Here is a 19,091-nt window from a genome sequence, read left to right as displayed (position 1 = left end):
CACACACATATTTCACATATGCATATGAATATATGCACATTTGTATATGCATTTCCCCCATTTGCTAGATATCATTTTCCTTGCACTATTTCCCTTAAATTGTTATATGAACACCATATAGGGAAGATTCAATTTAGATATTTTTTAGAAATGACCTCATATTTGAAGTTTATCTCGCAAATAGTAAGCACTAATTGTGAAGATCTGAATGGCACAGTTGGGAGATTTGGCATGAATGAATGAATGAATCAATGAGTGAACTAATGAATGAGTGATGCTATAGACCTTCTGTTAACGACGTGGTGTCAATAGTCTACCTGCGTCCAGTTTCTCAAGGTCCACACACCTGGCAGGAAGGGGATGCGCTGACCTGTGAAGCAAATGAAATCCGATAGGGTTAAATGCCCCACAGAACAAGGGAAGGCCAGAAGTAGCAGCGAGACCTATTTCTGTGCATTTGTTTGTTTTTGTACTGGTGTGGTCGGATGTTTGATTTGAACTTGCTGAAGCAGTGGCTTGACAGAGGGTTTTAGACTGGTTTTGGCCTCTATCAGCAGGAGGCAGATTCAGTGGACAGAATTTAATCCAGACACATAGAACACTTACCAAATTTAGTTGGAAAGTTAAACAACTTCGCTTTGTTCATTAAGGAGCCCTCGGGGCCTTAGGATTCCTTGTGACATCATGGTGATGACATGATAGAGTGGCTGAGTTCCATGGGCCAATTTATGTAAATTCCAGGACCTTCTAGAAAACAGCCTTGAAGATGAAATCACCCAGTCCAACCCAATCATGCTACAAAGGAGAAAATGGATAATTAAAAAAAAAATCAATCTCCAGATAAAATATCTCAGCAGAATTCTCTTTAATTTGGCAAATAGTCTGTGCTCTGAATGTACTCACGTAGAGCTGGATCAGCAACAAGAGAATAAATGGTTAAGCATGAGAAAGGAGTGGACACACAAATGAGTGTGGGTTCCCACAATATAAAAGAAATTGTTTAAGAAGTGTAAAGGCCAATAGGTTACAGTAAATTAGGTGATGGATGAGCATGGTGTCAAACAGTCTCGTTCACTGAATTGTTCTCTTATTTGGGGGAATTTTTGAAATATAGGTAAATATGTTCATAAAAGTTCATTATGTCTTTGTGGAGGATGAAGAGAGCTTCATTATAAAGATTACCCCTTTCTTTTTACAAAGTGCCAAAATTAGAAAATATCCATTTGTAACAGAGTAGAAAATATATATGTGTAACAGCAGAATTAGCTCCTCTGCCCTTGTGGCTTTTTGTAAGCATGTTTCCAAGTTTTCAGTGATGAGTCCTGCTGGATGAATCGGGGAAGATATATTCCAATGGAGATGGGGAAGTCTCTGGCCGAGATTGGGAATTCATGTGAGAATCTTAATTGATCAAGTCATGTTTAGTTGTTTTTTGGTGTTCATTTGTTTGCTTTTTAAGCAACACTATACTATATGATTTATATAACTATCTCAATCAGTACATTTTAAAGGATAATAGAAGCAAGTTTAAAGCGGGGATTATTTTATAGCTTGGGCATGATTAAGGAGATCACCAAGAGATGGTGAAGCATGGCAGTCCTAGCAAGAGGAGGAAGCCTGAAGGAGAAGACGGGGAGAACACCAGCCAGGACCCCTCACATCTGCAGTACTTTGTAGAGGGTTAAAAGATGGTTCCTCAAAAGATACACCCACACAGAACTTGTGAATGTGTCCTAACTTAGAAAAAGTCTTTGTGGTTGTAATTAAGGATCTCAAGATGAGATCGTGCTGGATTATGCAGGTGGGCCCCAAATCCAGTAAGTGTCCTTATAAGAAGAGAAGATAGCAGAAAAGGCCATATGAAGACAGAGATGGAGATTGAAGTACCCTGTAGCCACAAGCCAAAGAATATTTGAAGCTACCAGGATATGGAAGAGGAAAGAATTCTCCCCTAGAGCCTTCCGAGGGAGCATGGCACTGCTGACCTCTTGATTTTGGACTTCTGGCCTCTGGAGCTGTGAAAGAATAAATTTCTGTTGTTGTAGGCCTCCCAGTTTGAGGTAATTTGTTATGGCAGGTCTAGGAAAGTAATGCGGCATTGCACGGGGACTTCCAGATGGGAGCCACTGCCAACACAGCTGCCAACACTGCCTCGTGCAAAGGAAGCAGGGACGACATAAAGCATAGCCTGCCCCACCAGAGCCAGGGAGCCCAGGCTCTGGGGTATAGAACAAAGGAAAGAAGGATTTGGAGGAGAAACAGAATCTTGGCTCCAATGGTATGTATTCCTTTATAACTCAGTCTCCAAAAGTCATAGCTCACAGAGAGACTCAAAAGATAAACTCAAACACTCACTCATCACTAATTTGGTGGACCATGTCCTCAACAGGTGGCGATGGTAGTCATGAATGTTGGGGGTTTGGCTAGGGTTGGAACTAAGGTGTTCAGGCTCATCAAAAGGAATATGTTTTAAAGGGCTGAGGAAAAAAAAAAAAAAACAGTCCCTGATATATATAAGAAACTCCAAGCAAATATGGAATTAAAGAAGGTATCAACAAAATGAAATTCTCTAGTTGCTCCACTATGTTCTTTCCCTGCTCTGTTATGCTCTGCTCTAGTCAATTATTTATGAATTTTTCTAAGTTCAGATTTCTAGCTGTCCAACTGAATGTGGATTTGAGCTTCCCTGTGAAAATTTCAAACTTCTTGTAATTAGATACTTCTGGGAGGTGAGAGGTTTAGTAAATTTTATCATATTGCCACCTATTCACTCTCTGTTTCAAAACCTCAAACCCACTGTGGGACAAACCATTCCCCAAAGTGTGGGTTCTCAAACTGTGCCCTAAAACCTGGTATCCTAAAGTGAAGTAGAAAAGTGAGCACTCAGAAGGAAAAACCGAAGAAAAATAATACTCCACACGTTATTTTCTCAACTTTTATTTTTCCTTCTGCAAATGTTTATTAGAAATGGTGCTAATGGTGCTTATGGTGCTTGCTAGCCAGGGTGCGATGTGCAATGATGTCTAATTTAGCACAAAGTACACATTTTATACACATTTCACATTTCTGTGTCTGTTTCTCAGGGTACGCCTAGTGAAGATCTCTATTTCCAGGCAGTCCATCACATGAAACTTTTGAGAAATATAGCCCTCAAAGTTTCTCCTGTTGGAAATTTCACAAGAAATATTAAAAGGAGCACAGCATCTTTTCCTGGACCTTCATCTCAGTGGGGTTTTCCCTAAAGCAATACATTGTTCCAGCCCTGCCTTTCTATGAAAATTAAAGTATTGATTTAAGAAATTCCCCCTTGCAGAAGTTAATGAACCACTCTCTTACTATTTTGACTCTATGGGTCTCATGGAAAGCACATAAGCTTGAGAGTCAGCCGAACCTGGAGTTGAATTATGACTTTGCCACAACCCAGAGGTAGGACTTGCTTTCTCCCAAAGCTCAGAATCTTTATGTATACAACAGCCAAAAACCCAGGATTGTTGCAAGGCTTAGACAAAATCAGATAAGCAAAATTCTTGCTACAGTGTCCGGTCCACTGCAGGCATGTGGTAGATACATACCGTGATGAAATGAGCTGTAGATGCTATGGAAGTAGGAAACCAGGAAGATGAGATGGAACAAATCCGTGCACCTTGAGAAGCTGTCTGGTTTTATCCCCTTGGTTTTTCTGGCACTCCCCTATCCCCTTCTCCATTTTTCCCCATCTGCTTTTCTGAAACCTCCTCTATCTAATGCTTTATACTCCTCCCCCACGTTGTGTTTTCTTTTCCACCCATTCTTCACCTTTACCCTCCTCTGGCTATTTGATGCCCAAGAGTGAGTCCAGCAGGAGGGTTTGGCCAAATACGTCTGCCCATTTCCCTCCCTAAATTAAATGCCAGCTCTAATTTGGCAAACTGTGGTCATTTTTTCCAGCTCCGTGTGACTTGTGTGGGATAAGGAGATGGTTTGTTGCTAATTAGAATCAGTGACCCTGGCCTGATCCCAAGATTTAGAAAAAGACAGAACTACCTGTCCTAGCATCGCCTGGTAGTTGATATCATTACTTTTCTTCGGCTCTCTTTTCTTCCCAAATAGAATTAATCCATCTGTCCACTCCCTTGAAGTTGAAGTCCACCCAATCAGCTGTCCGTTGGTTGGGACAGAACACATACTCTTGAGCTTTGCAGTTTGCTCATGTGCGTTACAACAGCAGTGCTTAAAGTGTGATGGATAAAAACATGAATGATGTGTAGCTTAGAGTCAGGCATTGAGCAAGAGCCAGATGAAAATATTTGTCTGTGTCCCCCTTTGGACAAATGACACAGTTTCTGTCTCTGTCAAGTGCTTTTCTCCAGTAAATTGCTCAGTCTTATTAAAGAATCACTTCTGGTAGGGGCAAATTGTCACATGCAGGACATTTATATTAATCTGGATATATTTGGCTGTTTATAATTCTGTCATAACAGTCACTTCCTGAAAGAAACGAGTCTTCTAAGGATCTTTACAAAATATAATAGAAGAAAAAACTGGTGATGAAAAATTTACTTTATAAAAAGTGAAGAATCCGTTTAGAAAACAAAAGAGCAGGACACATCGATCCAGTGACATGGGGAGATATAATACGGATGTTATGGGTTATCAGGATTTCAATCCTATATTTGGGGCAAGACATTGTATTCAAGTTGCAGGTACCATAAATGTGACAAAGTTTGTTTCCTATTCTCTCTTGTAAGCCAATTGAAGGAGAAAGGCCTCCATCAGAAAATAACCTTCCTGCTGTGGGTTGAATGGCTCTAGAGTGAGTCTCTGTTGCTGACACAGGTGTTATCTAAAATTACGGAACCTTCCGCTCTTTCCTCTGCGAAGGAGCCATCTGTGTGGTCTAGAGAAATCAAAAAGCAAAAGTGATACGTGTGAATGAGGACCAGGTACCCACATCCAGTTTACAAATGATGTTCCAGAAGGTGGAGAGGATGGGCAAAATGATAAGGAAGGCTCGCTTGCTTTTCTCCCAGTAAGAGAGAGACTACAAATGCTCTGCAGTGAGCAGCAGCCCCTTTATATTTGCCACAGCTTTAGAGTTTGTTTTCCATGCAGGCGAATTTGGGATCACACTGGAAGTGGGAGTTGTGGAGGATGTGAAGAGGAGAAGCTCTATAATGTGTGGAAATTAGAAAGTGTGTGTGTGTGTGTGCATGTGTGTGTGTGTTTCACCAGAACAAGGAAAGCATTTCAAAGACAACATAAACTGGAGCTGGAGATTCAGCCACAATGCAACTGAACTTATAGCTTAATGCTATATAAAATTATAACAAGTATCATGTCCTCAGAGCTAACCTCTTTTTTGGCCCCCTGTTACTAGTATTAAGAACAGTCCTAGGACATGGCAAACACTTCTATTTGTGGAATGAATGAGTGAATGAGTGAATGAATAAGAATATTCCAGAAACTGATGGCATACCCTACGTGTGCTATCTCCTTTGGCCTTGCGACTGCCATAACAAATGATCACAAATATCATGGCTTAAAACACGAGAAGCTTATTCTCTCACAGCTCCCGAGGCCAGAAGTCTGAGATCTAAGTGTCCATCGAAGGAGGAATGGATAAAGAAAATGTGGTATATGTGTGTAATGGAGTTTTTCAGCCTCCAAAAAGAAGGAAATCCTTTCATTTGTGACAATGTAGATAAACCTAGAGGGCGTTATGCTCAGTCAAATAAGCCAGACAGACAAAGACAAATACTGCGTGATATCACATATGGATGGAATCCTTTAAAAAATGTCCAATTCACATAAACAAAGTGTAGAAAAGTAATTGCCAGGGGTTGGGAGTGAGAGAAATAGGAAGAGATTGGTTATAAGGTACAGACTTTCCCTTATAAGATGAATAAGGTTGGGAGATCTACTGTGTAACATGGTGACAATAGCTGATAACACTGTATTATATAAATGAAATTTGCTGAGAGTAGAAATTAAATATTCTGAGAAAAATAATAAAATGCAAGTAAACAAAACATCGGCAGGGCTGTGCTTCCTCCAGAGGCTCTAGGGGAAAATGCTTCCTTATCCTTTCCAGTTGGTGGCTCCAGCTGTTTCTTGGCTTGTGGCTACATCTCTCCTTTCTTATTGGTCTCAGATCTCCCTCTGCGTTTCTTTTACAAGAGCACTTGCATTGGATTTAGGGTCAATCTGGATGGCTAATCTAGAATCATCTCATTTTAAGATCATGCGTGGAGTTTTGATAGGAAGTCTTACTGCAGAGAGGAGAAAGTACTAGATCTAAGTGCCAGTGGCTGTATGTAATAACTGAATCTCTCTCATCCCATATTCATTGCCACTCACCATGTGCCTGGCACAGTGCTAGGCAATAGGTTGTATTGGTGAACAAGAGAGAAACTGGCTCAGATATCAGTAAGGGAGTGTATCAAGGAATCAGAATTTTTTTTAAAGTAAGATAATTTTAATGGCTAATATTTCTTGGGTATGATATGCTAGCTACACTTCTAAGTGTTTGTTTACCACGTGCTAATTTATTTAATTTTGTTTTTGGAAAGGGAAGTAACATTTAGAATGGTCAATAAAGACTACAATGAGGGTGTGTTGTTCAGGAGCAAAATAACCCAGGCATTGGGGGCACCGAAGATGTTGCATTAAAGGTAAAGTCTAAAGTAGCAATCAGGCCCAAAAGATATTGAGAAGCACATTCAGAAGCACATTCCAGGAGTCAGTATAGCCCTATTACAGCAAACAAGAGAATGATCCATATTTGGGACTGAAATTACTTAAATATGGCTGGAGCCAGATGACAAGGGTTCAGGGACAAGACATGAAGCTAGGGAGGTGAGTAGAGGCTGTTTGCTTCTGAAAAGGTAATGAAACCCTTTGACTGAAGGGAATGTTGAGGAGAGGTTGGGGGGGTGGTTTCCTCCTTTTCATCACAGGTGCTCAGATGTCCCTCTCTGTGTACGGCACACAGTGACATCCAGGGGCTCTAGGAGGCTCACGGCAGAGGTTCCTCAGCATCTGTTTCCAGTTCTTGGTATGGCAGGTCTTGCTGCAGCTGTTGGTCTGTCTATAGGGACATAGAGATGATTCCACAGGGTCTAGCCTGACTCTCTTCAGCTAAATTCAGTGATGGTCTAATTCGGCCTCTGGAACCTCTGCAGCCGGTTTTCTCCTCCCTACACCTTTGCTAGCCTCTCTCCAAATCTGTTGTGTGATACACGAGGTTAAGGATTGGATCATAAATTTCACTTGCTACTCAACATATTGCAGCTTCTTCAAAAGTACCCATTAGTTTGCTAACTATTATGCATCCGGAAAAGTTGGTTATGAATTGTGTGTTGTTTTCTAATGTATTTTAATATTAAACTATTCTAACATGTTTATCCAGTAAAATTGTTTTATTCTTTATTTAAAAACACACTGGCCTAAAGTGTGAGTATGATGCTGGACACATCAAAGGCACTCAAAAATCGCATTCTAGGGGTGCCTGGGTGGCTCAGTCAGTTAAGCGTCTGTCCTCAGCTCAGGTCATGATTCTGGGGTCCGGAAATCAAGTCCCCCATTGGGCTCCCTGCTCACCAGGGAGTGTGCTTCTCCCTCTCCCTCTCCTCCACTCATGCATTTACTCTCTCTAAGAAATAATATTTTTTTAAAAAAATTGCTTTCTAAATTGAGAAATAAATCTTGGAATTCAGGGGGTAGCTAATGAGGCCTGTTTTTTTCCCTGAATTATCTATAAACCCAGAAATATAGGTAGATATCTGAAAATTCTTTGAATGAATAGATGTTATCTGAACTAAGTTATTTTACTTATTTTAATATTATTATTATTATTATTATTTTTTTATTTGTTTATGATAGTCACAGAGAGAGAGAGAGAGGCAGAGACACAGGCAGAGGGAGAAGCAGGCTCCATGCACCGGGAGCCCGACGTGGGATTCGATCCCGGGACTCCAAGATCGCGCCCTGGGCCAAAGGCAGGCGCCAAACCGCTGCGCCACCCAGGGATCCCTATTTTAATATTATTAGTATTAATGTGTGAGGGTGGAGAGCTGCAGGAACCACTTCCCTGCTGGCAATTCTTAACACCTTTAGCGTCTCAAAGGCAATCTTTATAAATGGTAATGAGATGCAAATGCTTTGTGTTCTCCTTTCTGTTTCAAATAACGCATGATTTTGGATATTTGTTACATACATCATAGGTCAAAAATATCTAAAGATCACTGGGTCCATAAAAGGGCTTAGGGTGTTTGTAGTCATTGGGGGTACCACCTTGTGTAGATGAATTTTAGTTTCATGTGACGTAGTATGTCAAAAAGCCTTATGTGCTCCAAACTGGAGAACATAGGAAAGAAAAGAACAAAAAGAAGCCAATGACTTCAGATTTTCCCATATCTCAAAAGGGAAAAGGGAGAGACATGTACAGTTCTCTGAGTTTTCGGAGTTCCAGAGAAAACATAATTAAAAAAAAAAAAATCTTTAGTGCTCGCTTGGGCAGCACATATACTAAAAAAAAAAAAAAAAAAAAAAAAAAAATCTTTATTTCATATTTCTGAAGAAAAAGGTCAAGGAAATAGCCCTCAACTCAACAGAGTGACAGTGACAGCAAGAAAGATGCCTTCTGATCGGATTGTTGTGGTCGTTGCATTGTACAGTGAGCATCTGCAAATTTTCTAGTGATACATAGTAGTAATGCAGTTTGCACCATTAGGCTCTGAAATTTTGGTCCCATCAGGCCCAAGCGAGCCTAGAAGAGGGTGGAATTAGCTAGTCTTAAGGTGATGCTCTTTTAAAAAAAATGTCTGTTTGTTGTGGCATGTGTTGAAAGTCCACAAGTGCTGACTGCATCGGACAGACACACAAGCATATAATCTGTACAGGGGTCCCAAATTATGATTTACTTTTGAACTGCCAGGACCACTGAAATGTTCTGCGAGGACCACAGGAATGGAGCAGGGCCTTTGAAAGAGGGGATGAGTGTCCAGAGTTGGCACGGCCACGCTCACCGAGTGCACGTCCTCAGATGGAGACCTAGGGTTGACTCTTTCAGATGCTATTTTCAAAATCTTCACAAAGGACCGTGCAGTGATTATATGTATTCATGATGTGCATATCGTGTGCTCAGCTCAAAGGATATTTGAATGATGCATTGAGAATTATTCCTAAAAAAGGATTCAGCATCTGTAAATTGCTTCATCTTTGAGAACGGGAAGAAAAAAAATATGGCTTGATTTCCTTTAAAAAAAAATCCCAACTCATAAAGCAGAGCAGCTTCTGTGAGTTAGTGTTAATGCCCCATTACCCCCACACACACTGAAGCATAATCACATGCATTCACGTGCACACAATCACACACGCACATAAACAACCGTGTGGCATTGGTGCTCCCTGATTATTTTCATCTTGCAATTCACTGTTCAAATCAAAGGAGCCCTCAGCTTTGGCTCACAGGCTTTCCCCCTTCATGCTGCTCTCTTGGCCTCCACAAAGAGGTCGGAGAAAGATTTCTCTAAGAACAAACCCAAGGCCAAAGATTTTTCACTGTGGATTGATTGGCTGAATGTGGGTGTGTGCGTAAATGCACGATGTAGTATGTAGGCGTGTGTACGTATACATTGAAATACAGTTAACTTTGAGTTCTCTATTTCTTACTTCTTAGACCTTGCTCTTTTTATTTTTTTTATTGAATGACATGCAATATCCTGTTCATTTTAGGTGTATATCATAGTGATTTAGTGTTTTTGTACATTAGGAAAGGATCCCCACAATACGTCTAGTTACCATCTGTCAGCATACAAAGTTATTACAATTGTTTTCCATAACGTACTGGAGAGGGAATGCAAGAGTCACACCCTGTCTCTTCTCTGTCTTCCCTGACCTGGCAGTTAGGGGAACTATGGACACTGCCTGACATCGGGCTTCTTCCTTTCTTCCCTGGTCAGGGCCTTCTGGTGACTGATGTCTGAGAGGCTCCCGAAGCGTCTTAGGAGCTGCTGCCTAACAATGAGGAAGATCCATTAACTGCTATTTTGACTTTGCCAGCTGAGGTTCATCCTCTGCCCTGCCTCCAAACACTACTATTACTACTACTAATAATAATGATAAAGAGAGAGAAAGGAAAGAATTATACAAGGAAATTGTGTACATTGACCTCTCTCAGACATTTAAATTTTCTTCATTTTCTAGCATATTCTAAACACTAGAGGATTATCCCTCAAAACATTCTTTTCTTTTTTTTAAGATTTTATTTATTTATTCATGAGAGAGACACACACACACACACACACACACACACACAGAGAGGCAGAGACACAGGTAGAGGGAGAAGCAGGCTCCATGCAAGGAGCCCGATGTGGGACTCGAACCTGGGAATCTAGGATCATGCCCTGAGCCAAAGGTAGATGCTCAATCCCTGAGCCACCCAGGCATCCCTTAAAACATTTTTATGGAGTCTAAAAGAACACTTGCTCTCTGACAAATTCATGCTCTGTTTAGTGTTTTTCCTACCACTGGCCAACGAATATTCATTGAGTACCTATCATAATGCACAAAGTAGTATCTAAATGATGCTTGCTGCATGCAAACCCATGGCATTGTGAAGTACGTGAGAACAGGGACTATATCTTAGTCATATGTATACCCAGTATGAAGCCTAAAGCATAGCAGACAACTGGTAAATGTCTATTCAATGAATGAATTCATAATTGTTCCTTCACTCTCCCCAGTTAGTTTGCAATTAATTTAAAAGGATTGGCTCTATTTTTGGCTTTCCTTAGCTTAGATCTACCTGAATTATTTTGTTAAAGAACTTGAGCAATGGATTAACTTGATGGCCCTGCTCTGTAGATTTCCTCTACAATGGGACTTTGCACCTCAACTCAGCAGCAGATGGAGGTTATTACTTCACCCCTTGAATTTAGGGTGGTCTTGTGATTGCTTTGGGGCCAGTAGAATGTGGTGTAAATAACAGTGTAGATGTGCCTTTTTGGAGTCTAGGCCTCCAGAGGACCATGTTCTTTTGTTCTATCTTGGATTTCTGCTTCATGAGAACATTTCTTGACTAGTCTGCTGGAGGAAGAGAGACCACATGGACCAGAGCCAGGTCATCCCACCTGAGACCCTACTACATGAGCTAGTTCCTCAGCTGACCTGCCAGCTGACTGCAGGGATATGAGCAAGGCCAGCTTAAATAGGCAGGGCCACTCAACCAAAAATTCAGACTTACAGCAAAAATAGCTATCAATTGCTGGATGCCACTGAACTGCTCTGGTTATGCTGCATTACTGTAATAAGAAATAGCCAATACTGATGTCTTTAAGTCAGCTTTCCTCCCGGCTTTCTCTTTGCTCTTCAGTGTCTATTAATCACAGTTTTCCAACATCTGCTTTCAAGAAAATGTCTGATTTCAGTCACTTATAAATAAATGTTAATTTAATAGGGTACTTATTTGCAAAGTGTTAATATTTTAAGCATATGCTCTGTGGGATGCAAGGTTTTACACTCATCTTAAACTGGTTTATTCTTGTTGTTGATGAATGAGAAGAGAAATGGCGATGTTATAGGAAGAATAGGAGTAGTAGATGGTCAACTTGGACACAAAGCCTCGAAGACTTTTAACCCTGAGACATAGTGATAAATCTTTACTCTGTCTGGAGGTAAATGAGGCTGTGTTTGCAATCCCTGCCTTCTGGGAGCTTCTAATCTAAAATAGCAGCAATGGCTCAATAAAACAGAAGAGATAATAAAGACAACTGTATAGAAGTGGACCTGTTCATAAAGTTATTTATATTGTTTCAAGCCCAAGGAATGTAATAAAATTCTAAGAAGTTTCAAACTTCCAGACCAAAAAACCCAACTGATCAGTAACACGCCTAACTTGTATGCCCTATTGATTGCACCAATTTGAATAGGAAGGAAACTCTCAAGAGAGTGTGTAAGGACAGAAGACATGCAGTGGGGAGACTTTATTAGCAAAAATATAATAAACAGAATGTTGAACTATGAGGATAAATATAAAGACAGGTTTTAGAAAGAAGCTGAAACTTCATCTTGTGAGTGAAGGATTATCTGGCCCAACAGGAAAGAGGCAAGTGAGAGAAAGTAAGAAGTGAGTGAAAAACTGCTTGTTTCATAATCTAGAAAGTCTTCCCTGATAAGTTGGAAATCTCTAAGCTTTTGAAGCCAGGATTGTAAACCCCAGCCAAAGAAAGAGTGGTGCTAAGAGATGAGCTAAGAGTTTTGCTCATCTGTGTGTTCCATTAACCCTTAACCAAGAGAAATGCCTGCAGCACTTGAAGAATTACAGATCTTACATGGCAACTCGCATTGAACAAATCTTTGCACTGTTTTTATTTCATGCCATCAACAAGCATTTACAGAGTGCCCACAACATGCATGAAGCAGCAGAGGTGGGATGGTTTTTACAGAGTAGAGAATAAGACAAGGTTATTGTCCATGAAGAAGTTGGGCTTTAGGAGTCCGTCCATTCACTTGGTTTAATCACTTAATCAGTCAACCATTCTGTCCATCAGCCCATCTCTCGCAGGTGTGAAACATCAGAGCCCTGCAGTTCATTTGGCTTCTCTGAATCATAGACAAGAACCTAGTGCGTTTGTGTAGTAGGTGCTGAACAGGTCCTTGTTGACTCAGTACAGTTGCTCCATGTATTTTGACTGGTTGATTGACAGCTTCCTGGGAGTACTGCCAAGAAATTAGGGAGGAGAAAGCATCTGGAAAAGGATTTTCTCTTCCTGTGGTATCTGGACCTCTCTTTAGAACTGACTCTTCAGCTAAGAATAACAACAGAAGTTGAGAGCTCCTTTTAGGTTGCATGATTTAGGCTTTCATCCAAAAGCAAGATCCAACATAGCCTGTGTGTTTCTCATTTTTTCTGTCTTTATCCTTGTGGTATTTAATGTACATGTCTAGGTCTCAGCAAAAGTAGTTTAGAAAAGTGTTTGGGTCACTGGTTTGATTTGGTCTACATTTTTATAAGCCTCAGTTTTATCTATTCTTTGTTTCTCATATATATTTAGTTTTTAGATCATCCATCCCAATTTATTTGAATCTGACAAACACATTTTTAGTAGACTTATCCCAGTCAGGTCCCCAGCCAAATCAAATATGTGATTTACAGAGAATTAATGAGTTCCCTCATCAAGCATAGGTTGTTTCTTGTCCCTCACTGTACCCTACACTTTATGACATCCCACAAGGCAAGGGTGATGCTCTGAGATGTTCTACACCAAGGACAGATTTTAGGGATTAAATTGGGTAACAATGGGTAAACAGATCATATGTAGATCCAGGGTATAATGAATGAACTGTGTGGATTAGACTAGATGAAGCAAGCTCCACAACGAAACTTGGTATCACTCAGACACAATTAATTGGAGTCAAGTTTTATAGTAAACAGTCAGTGTCCTACTCAAATTGCCCCAATTCTCACCATTCTGTGCATTTGGAACTTTGTACTGTGAGCACTCTGACTCTGTCTAAAGGCTTTCTCTGGCTCTTGGAGCATTCACAGCCTTTGTATGGAGTAGGCAAAGTGCTAGGGAGCCAATATATGAGTGCACTCTTGGCCAGTGACTGACAGGAGTTGCCCCTTGGGAATCTTTTTTTGTCCCTCACATGGGACAGTACTGCACATTCAACACTGTCATCCAGCAGTCTCCAGTTGACCACAATGGTAATTTGCTCATGGACACACCCTATGGCTTCCTTCCCTTTTCTATCTGCTTCCTCACTGTTTCCAGGAGTCTGTGGAATCACTTATTGAATAAATTCTTATTTCAAGCTTTACTACTACAAAACCCTAAAAATATATTTAAGTATTAACTTTAGGGGCGCCTGGGTGGCTCAGTCAGTTTGAACATCCAACTCTTGATCTCTGCTCAGGTCTTGATCTGATGGTTGTGAGTTTGAGTCCTGCATTGGGCATGGAGCCTACTTTAAACAATATATATATATATGATATATATATAAATATATCATATATATATATGATATATATAAATATATATAATCTTATATATTTATATATGTATCATATATATATATATTATATCTTAAAATGTCATGTTTCCTTCCTTCCTTCCTTCCTTCCTTCCTTCCTTCCTTCCTTCCTTCCTTCCTTCCTTCCTTCCCTCCTTCCTTCTTTATATTTAGTTTCTGGCTTATAGCCACTGGAATGAATGTCTTACATTCTTGAGATGAACTCAGTACCATCCTCATTGACCTAGCAAGCCTTTTTTCTCTGTGATGACAAGCTAGGATCACGCCTCCTAATGACGGCTGCAAGATTGTCTTGTTAGGAGAAGGGCTAAGGTGGGATCGTCTTTAATGACAGTGAAAGCACCTCATAAAACCTGACTCCTCAGTTTTACAGGCATGAGTCTGGAATTTTAGCAGATGTAGACTTACTAAATCAGTCAGTCAAAAATTATATCAGTTGAAGTGCAATGTTCCTGGCAGTCCAAAAATCCTGAACATGTAGGTGATTTGGAGGGCATTTCGTTAACTCTTTAATTGGTCGTTCAGTGCTAGAGGCAGTAGCTAATTGCCTGTAGGTCACTGTAGTCCTGGAGCTTAGGTAAATGTATATTGTCATATGTCACATTTTCATATGGTTCCTTTGCACAGGTTGGTAAAAATGATTGCTGCATAATTAAAATTAAGACAAGGTGGGAAAAGTGATTCAATTAAAGCCCTGAAGCCATTGCACAAATTATCTGATGTACCAAAAACTAATGAATAGTTATATCTACTTTTATCTTTTGCCTCCTTGTTCTTCAATCCTATGTGCCTCATGGAATGCCAGGAACCGTTTTCAAGTTCTCTGTGACTGGATGTTGGATGGGCAGTGGCACTAGGAGCGAACACACAAGAAGCTCAAGACTTTAAAATACACATATAAAGAAACTTTGTGGATGGGGATTTAAACTGAAAGTAAGCAGTTGAGAAATTCAAGTGGTCTTTCCCTAGCCCAATAGTATTTTGAAAACATCTGCAATATTTCAGTTTGCATGGAGCAGCTATTATATACCATGGTGAGTGATGACAGTGAAAATAAATGAGATTTGTCGTACCCAAAACATCCCATGTTTTACATCATTTATTTTACAATCTCCAAAGGTTCTCAGGAAGCCTTAAGTTGGAGGCAAGGGTGAGAACTTTATGATGCCATGTTTAGCAACAATTATAATTCCTTAATGTTGACATAACAAGGAGGCATATCTTGCGAATATAAATAAAGGGTTAAAAAACACAGAAAATATCAGATCAGGTATGGGCTCTTATCTCCTGAATTCTCTGCGTGGAGAGAAAGCTCTTCACATTCAGTCCTGACTTTATTCACATATAGGGAGGAAGCAGCCTTTAATCAAATGTGAATAGCAACTTGGGGGAAGCCTCATGGTCTTCAGGATCCTGATTTAAAGTAAAAATCCACCTGGGAATGTGCAGAAAACCAACAGTCTTTAACCACCTGTAATTGCTATCATTTATTAGCACCGGTTTCCTGGAATTTACATATATTATATCTGATGCTTACAACAGCTCTGTGAGGTTTTACTCTTGCCCCATTTTAGAGTTGAGAAAATTGAGCCTCAGGAAGGTTAAGTAATTTCACCACGTTCATCTCTCTGTCAGTGGGAAAGATGTTTTCGCCTGTGTTTCTAATAGAGAGCTATTCTGAAACTCTGTGGCTTAAAACAAAAACCATTCTATTGTCTTTCATGATTCTGTGGGTTGACTGGGTTCTATGAGCTGCTCTTACTCTGGGTGACATTAACTGAGTTCACAGTCACCTGGACTTGTGATGAGCTGGAACATCCAGGTTGCCTCATTCATGGTCCGAAGCCTTGGGGGGTTGGCTGGGATGTGCGGGTGGCTGGAGCTCTCTCTCTCTCTCCATGTAATTGTAAGGTATTTCCCTCACCACATGGCTTTTCCATGAAATCCCTCTAGCAGGTCAGCTGGAGCACTTACATGGTAGCTCAAGGCTCCCCAAAAGCACAGGAGCAGGACCTGCCACACCTTCTTAAGACTTAGACCTGACACTGGCATGTATACCTTCATCATATTCTGTTGGTTAAAATGAGTCATAGGCCAGCTCAGATCCATTGCAGGGAACATGACCACACAGGGTCATGGATATCTGAAAGCATAATTTGTGGAGACCACCTTTGGGGACCACAGTGTGATTCCAAAGCAGGCAATATTTTTACCAAGCATCTACACTGATGCTATTTCTTCATGAGGACAAGGGTTGTACTTGCATTTTCTTTCTTTTCTGCTCATCATTACATCTCTGGCACCTAGCACAGTATTTGGAACATGATAAGTGATCAGCATTTTGGGGGTGAACTGTTGTTAAGAGGCTAAGGGATCAGGGCACCTGGATGGCTCAGTCTGTTTAGTGTTCAACTCCTGATTTGGGCTCAGGTTGTGATCTCAGGGTTGTGAGATGAGCCATAGATTGAGCTCTGCCCTGGGTGTGGAACCTGCTTAGGATTCTCTCCCTCTGCCCCTCACTCCTCTCTCTTTCTCCCTCTCTAAAAAGAAGACAGAAAGGGGCACTTGGATCATGTTTGAATGAATGAATGAATGAATGAATAAATAAATAAATAAATAAATAAATAAATAAATATAAAATCTTTACAAAGAAAGGTTACGGGATCATCATATTATGGAAGAGTCATAGGCACATATTTCCAAGATAATTTTCCTGAGAATGAGTTCAGGTAGATGAGTTAATAAATATGATAAAATTATCAAATTGATGGTTAGAGATGAGCAGGAAGGGAATAGATCATTCTTTTGTGCTCTGGCGTGTCAGTAGTAAAAACAACAATAAGATTCCAAGCCTTGTCTAAGTACTTACTTGAATTAATAATTCATTTAATGCAAAATTCTATGAAGTATATACCATTTTTTCCATTTCATGAGTAAGGAAACTGAGGCACATAAAAGTAAAACAAAATGCCCAGGATCTCACAACTACTATATAGCAAAGCTAAGAATTGAATCACTGAATTACCTTATGTCTTTATATTGTTAATCACAATTGTCCTACGTTTCAAAGGTTCTTTGTTTTCAGACTGGAAACTGGAAATGGTGTATATAACCTTCTGGTCAGGAGGGTTGAACCAGGACAATGTTTCATTTTGAAAAGTTTCAATAGACTCACCCTAAAAGATGAGAAAACAAAACAGAACTTACAGGCAATAGACCCAGGAGTCCAGGAGGAAGAAAACGCTATCTCTTGATTTATGCCAAAAATCACCAGACTAAGTGTCCTTAACTGAGAAGCCCTTTCTTGTACTCAGTTAGTAAGGCCCTGCTCTCCTTTTACTAGAATCCTTGAAATAAAAAACTTACATGTTGGAATGTGACTATTTTCTGCGTTATCTCTATTTTCTGTCATCTTTTTTTTTTTTCATTTTTCATTTTGGTAAATTTTTGTTGATATCCTGAGGCTGTCTCTGTTGTGCTAAGAATACCCAGGAATCTTTCTTTACACCTGGGTCAGGGAGACAGGGCAGTAAGGAACCCTAGTGAAGGAGGAAAGGTGAGACCATTAGGAATAAGTGTGGCAAAACCCTAGAGAGGAAATGAAAAGTGTAAGAAAACCTGGGAGAGATATTTTCCCCTCAATTCTTTTTTTCAGAGACAAAACCTAAAAGTAGGTAACATGGTATAATAATGTCCAATGTATAAATAAACTCTGTGAAGACAGGAGGGGCTAGGGTCTCATTGTTTTCAGTTCACTTCCAAAGTAGGTATGGAGAAATGAAAGAAATAGAGAAGGAACATGAGGTGGGGGTGTTTCCGGCAAATTTTGTCAATGTCATAATTTTCCCTATGTCTAGATGAGCTCAACTAAGCATTGAGCTTTTTTTCCCCCATATATGTGGAGGGGGGAGACACCAAAATTTACATCTATGGCACACACCCTTTTGAACACTGGGAATATTAAATGTGAGTAGGATGCTTCATAATCCTGGAAATGAGACTATTCTTTGAGATGACCTCAGAGAGAGAAGGGTAGATACCTTGGGCTTGGTTAGCAAGCTGAGGACAGAGGTGTTTGTCTACTCAGGGAGAAATAACCATAAATGTGAAGAATTGGACAAATATAAAGTAGACCACTAAAAGTGTTGCAAATTATAGATGTGATAAATATTTATGGATTGGCTTCTCTGTTCTTTTTGCCAAGAGTTAGAAGAGCCCAGAAGAACCCAGTCATATGAAATCTTCAGGCAGACTTTTCAGAGGAAGAATATAGGTCATTTTATGTCCTTCTCCCACTGCTAGGAGTGCTGGGTAATCCCTAGTATGTCCTCTGAGATCTTCTTCACCTAAACTTTGCCTCATTTACCTCAGTAGGATAGAAATTGGATGCCCATATTGTTTTTAATTATAAGAGATGTGAGCATGACAAGCCATTTATGGGCAAACTAGTAAGCTGAAGGTTGTAAAAATATGGAAAATAAGGGATAGAAATTAAAATCTGGATACATATGAAACACCCTGAAGGATGTCAATTTGACATTTTTGAAAGGGTGTCATAGATAGTATTTTGAAGAATGTATTCAATTGTATAGGCAATTATAAATCTTTACTCTTGAAAAGTATGAAGACCCTTTCACCAAAAATATATATGAAAAGCAACTTCAGTCAAAAACTTTTATTGAGAAGCTGCTTTGTTTGGCCCAAACCAAGTTTCAGGGTCAGGCACCCAAGCCCTAAATAAAAAAAATAAAAAAATAAAAAAACTCAGCATGTATACGTTTTGAGGTACATTTTGAGGTTTTTATCTACCTACCTATAGAAGACTTTCAAAAATGAGTCTCACAGAACACTGAGATGTTCACCCCACCCCCAAAAGAGTATTTAAAGAATATGGAAATGGGACAATTTAATTCTTCCTCACAGCTTTTCCATCAAAGCTAAATTGATGGAAAGGGATTAGGAGTTATTCTGATGAAGGAATTTCATATACTTTGATTCATTGGGTAAAGATCACTAGAGAACATATTCCAATATATCAAAACCATACAAAAGCAAATCACAAGCTGATATTTTAT

General features: G+C 39.9%; 2 long non-coding RNA genes across 6 annotated transcripts in view; one reads left to right on the top strand and one right to left on the bottom strand.

The window, feature by feature from the left end:
* LOC144324204 (uncharacterized) overlaps positions 1–19,091 on the top strand; it is a 285,014-nt gene that overhangs the window by 812 nt on the left and 265,111 nt on the right. The gene's annotated exons all lie outside the window — the stretch shown is intronic.
* The window catches only part of LOC144324203 (uncharacterized), a 35,768-nt gene that overhangs the window by 15,973 nt on the left and 704 nt on the right, over positions 1–19,091 (bottom strand). For all 5 annotated transcript variants that reach the window (XR_013389709.1, XR_013389708.1, XR_013389707.1 and 2 more), the window contains exons 2-4: positions 17,042–17,192; positions 607–795; positions 318–370 (exon numbers count right to left, since the gene is read on the bottom strand). This is a non-coding gene — a long non-coding RNA (uncharacterized LOC144324203). The remainder of the gene's footprint in view (positions 1–317; positions 371–606; positions 796–17,041; positions 17,193–19,091) is intronic.

This window comes from Canis aureus, chromosome 11 (genome assembly GCF_053574225.1).
Source record: "Canis aureus isolate CA01 chromosome 11, VMU_Caureus_v.1.0, whole genome shotgun sequence".
Classification (NCBI taxonomy): domain Eukaryota; kingdom Metazoa; phylum Chordata; class Mammalia; order Carnivora; family Canidae; genus Canis; species Canis aureus.
This window is presented reverse-complemented; position numbering and strand designations above follow the sequence as displayed.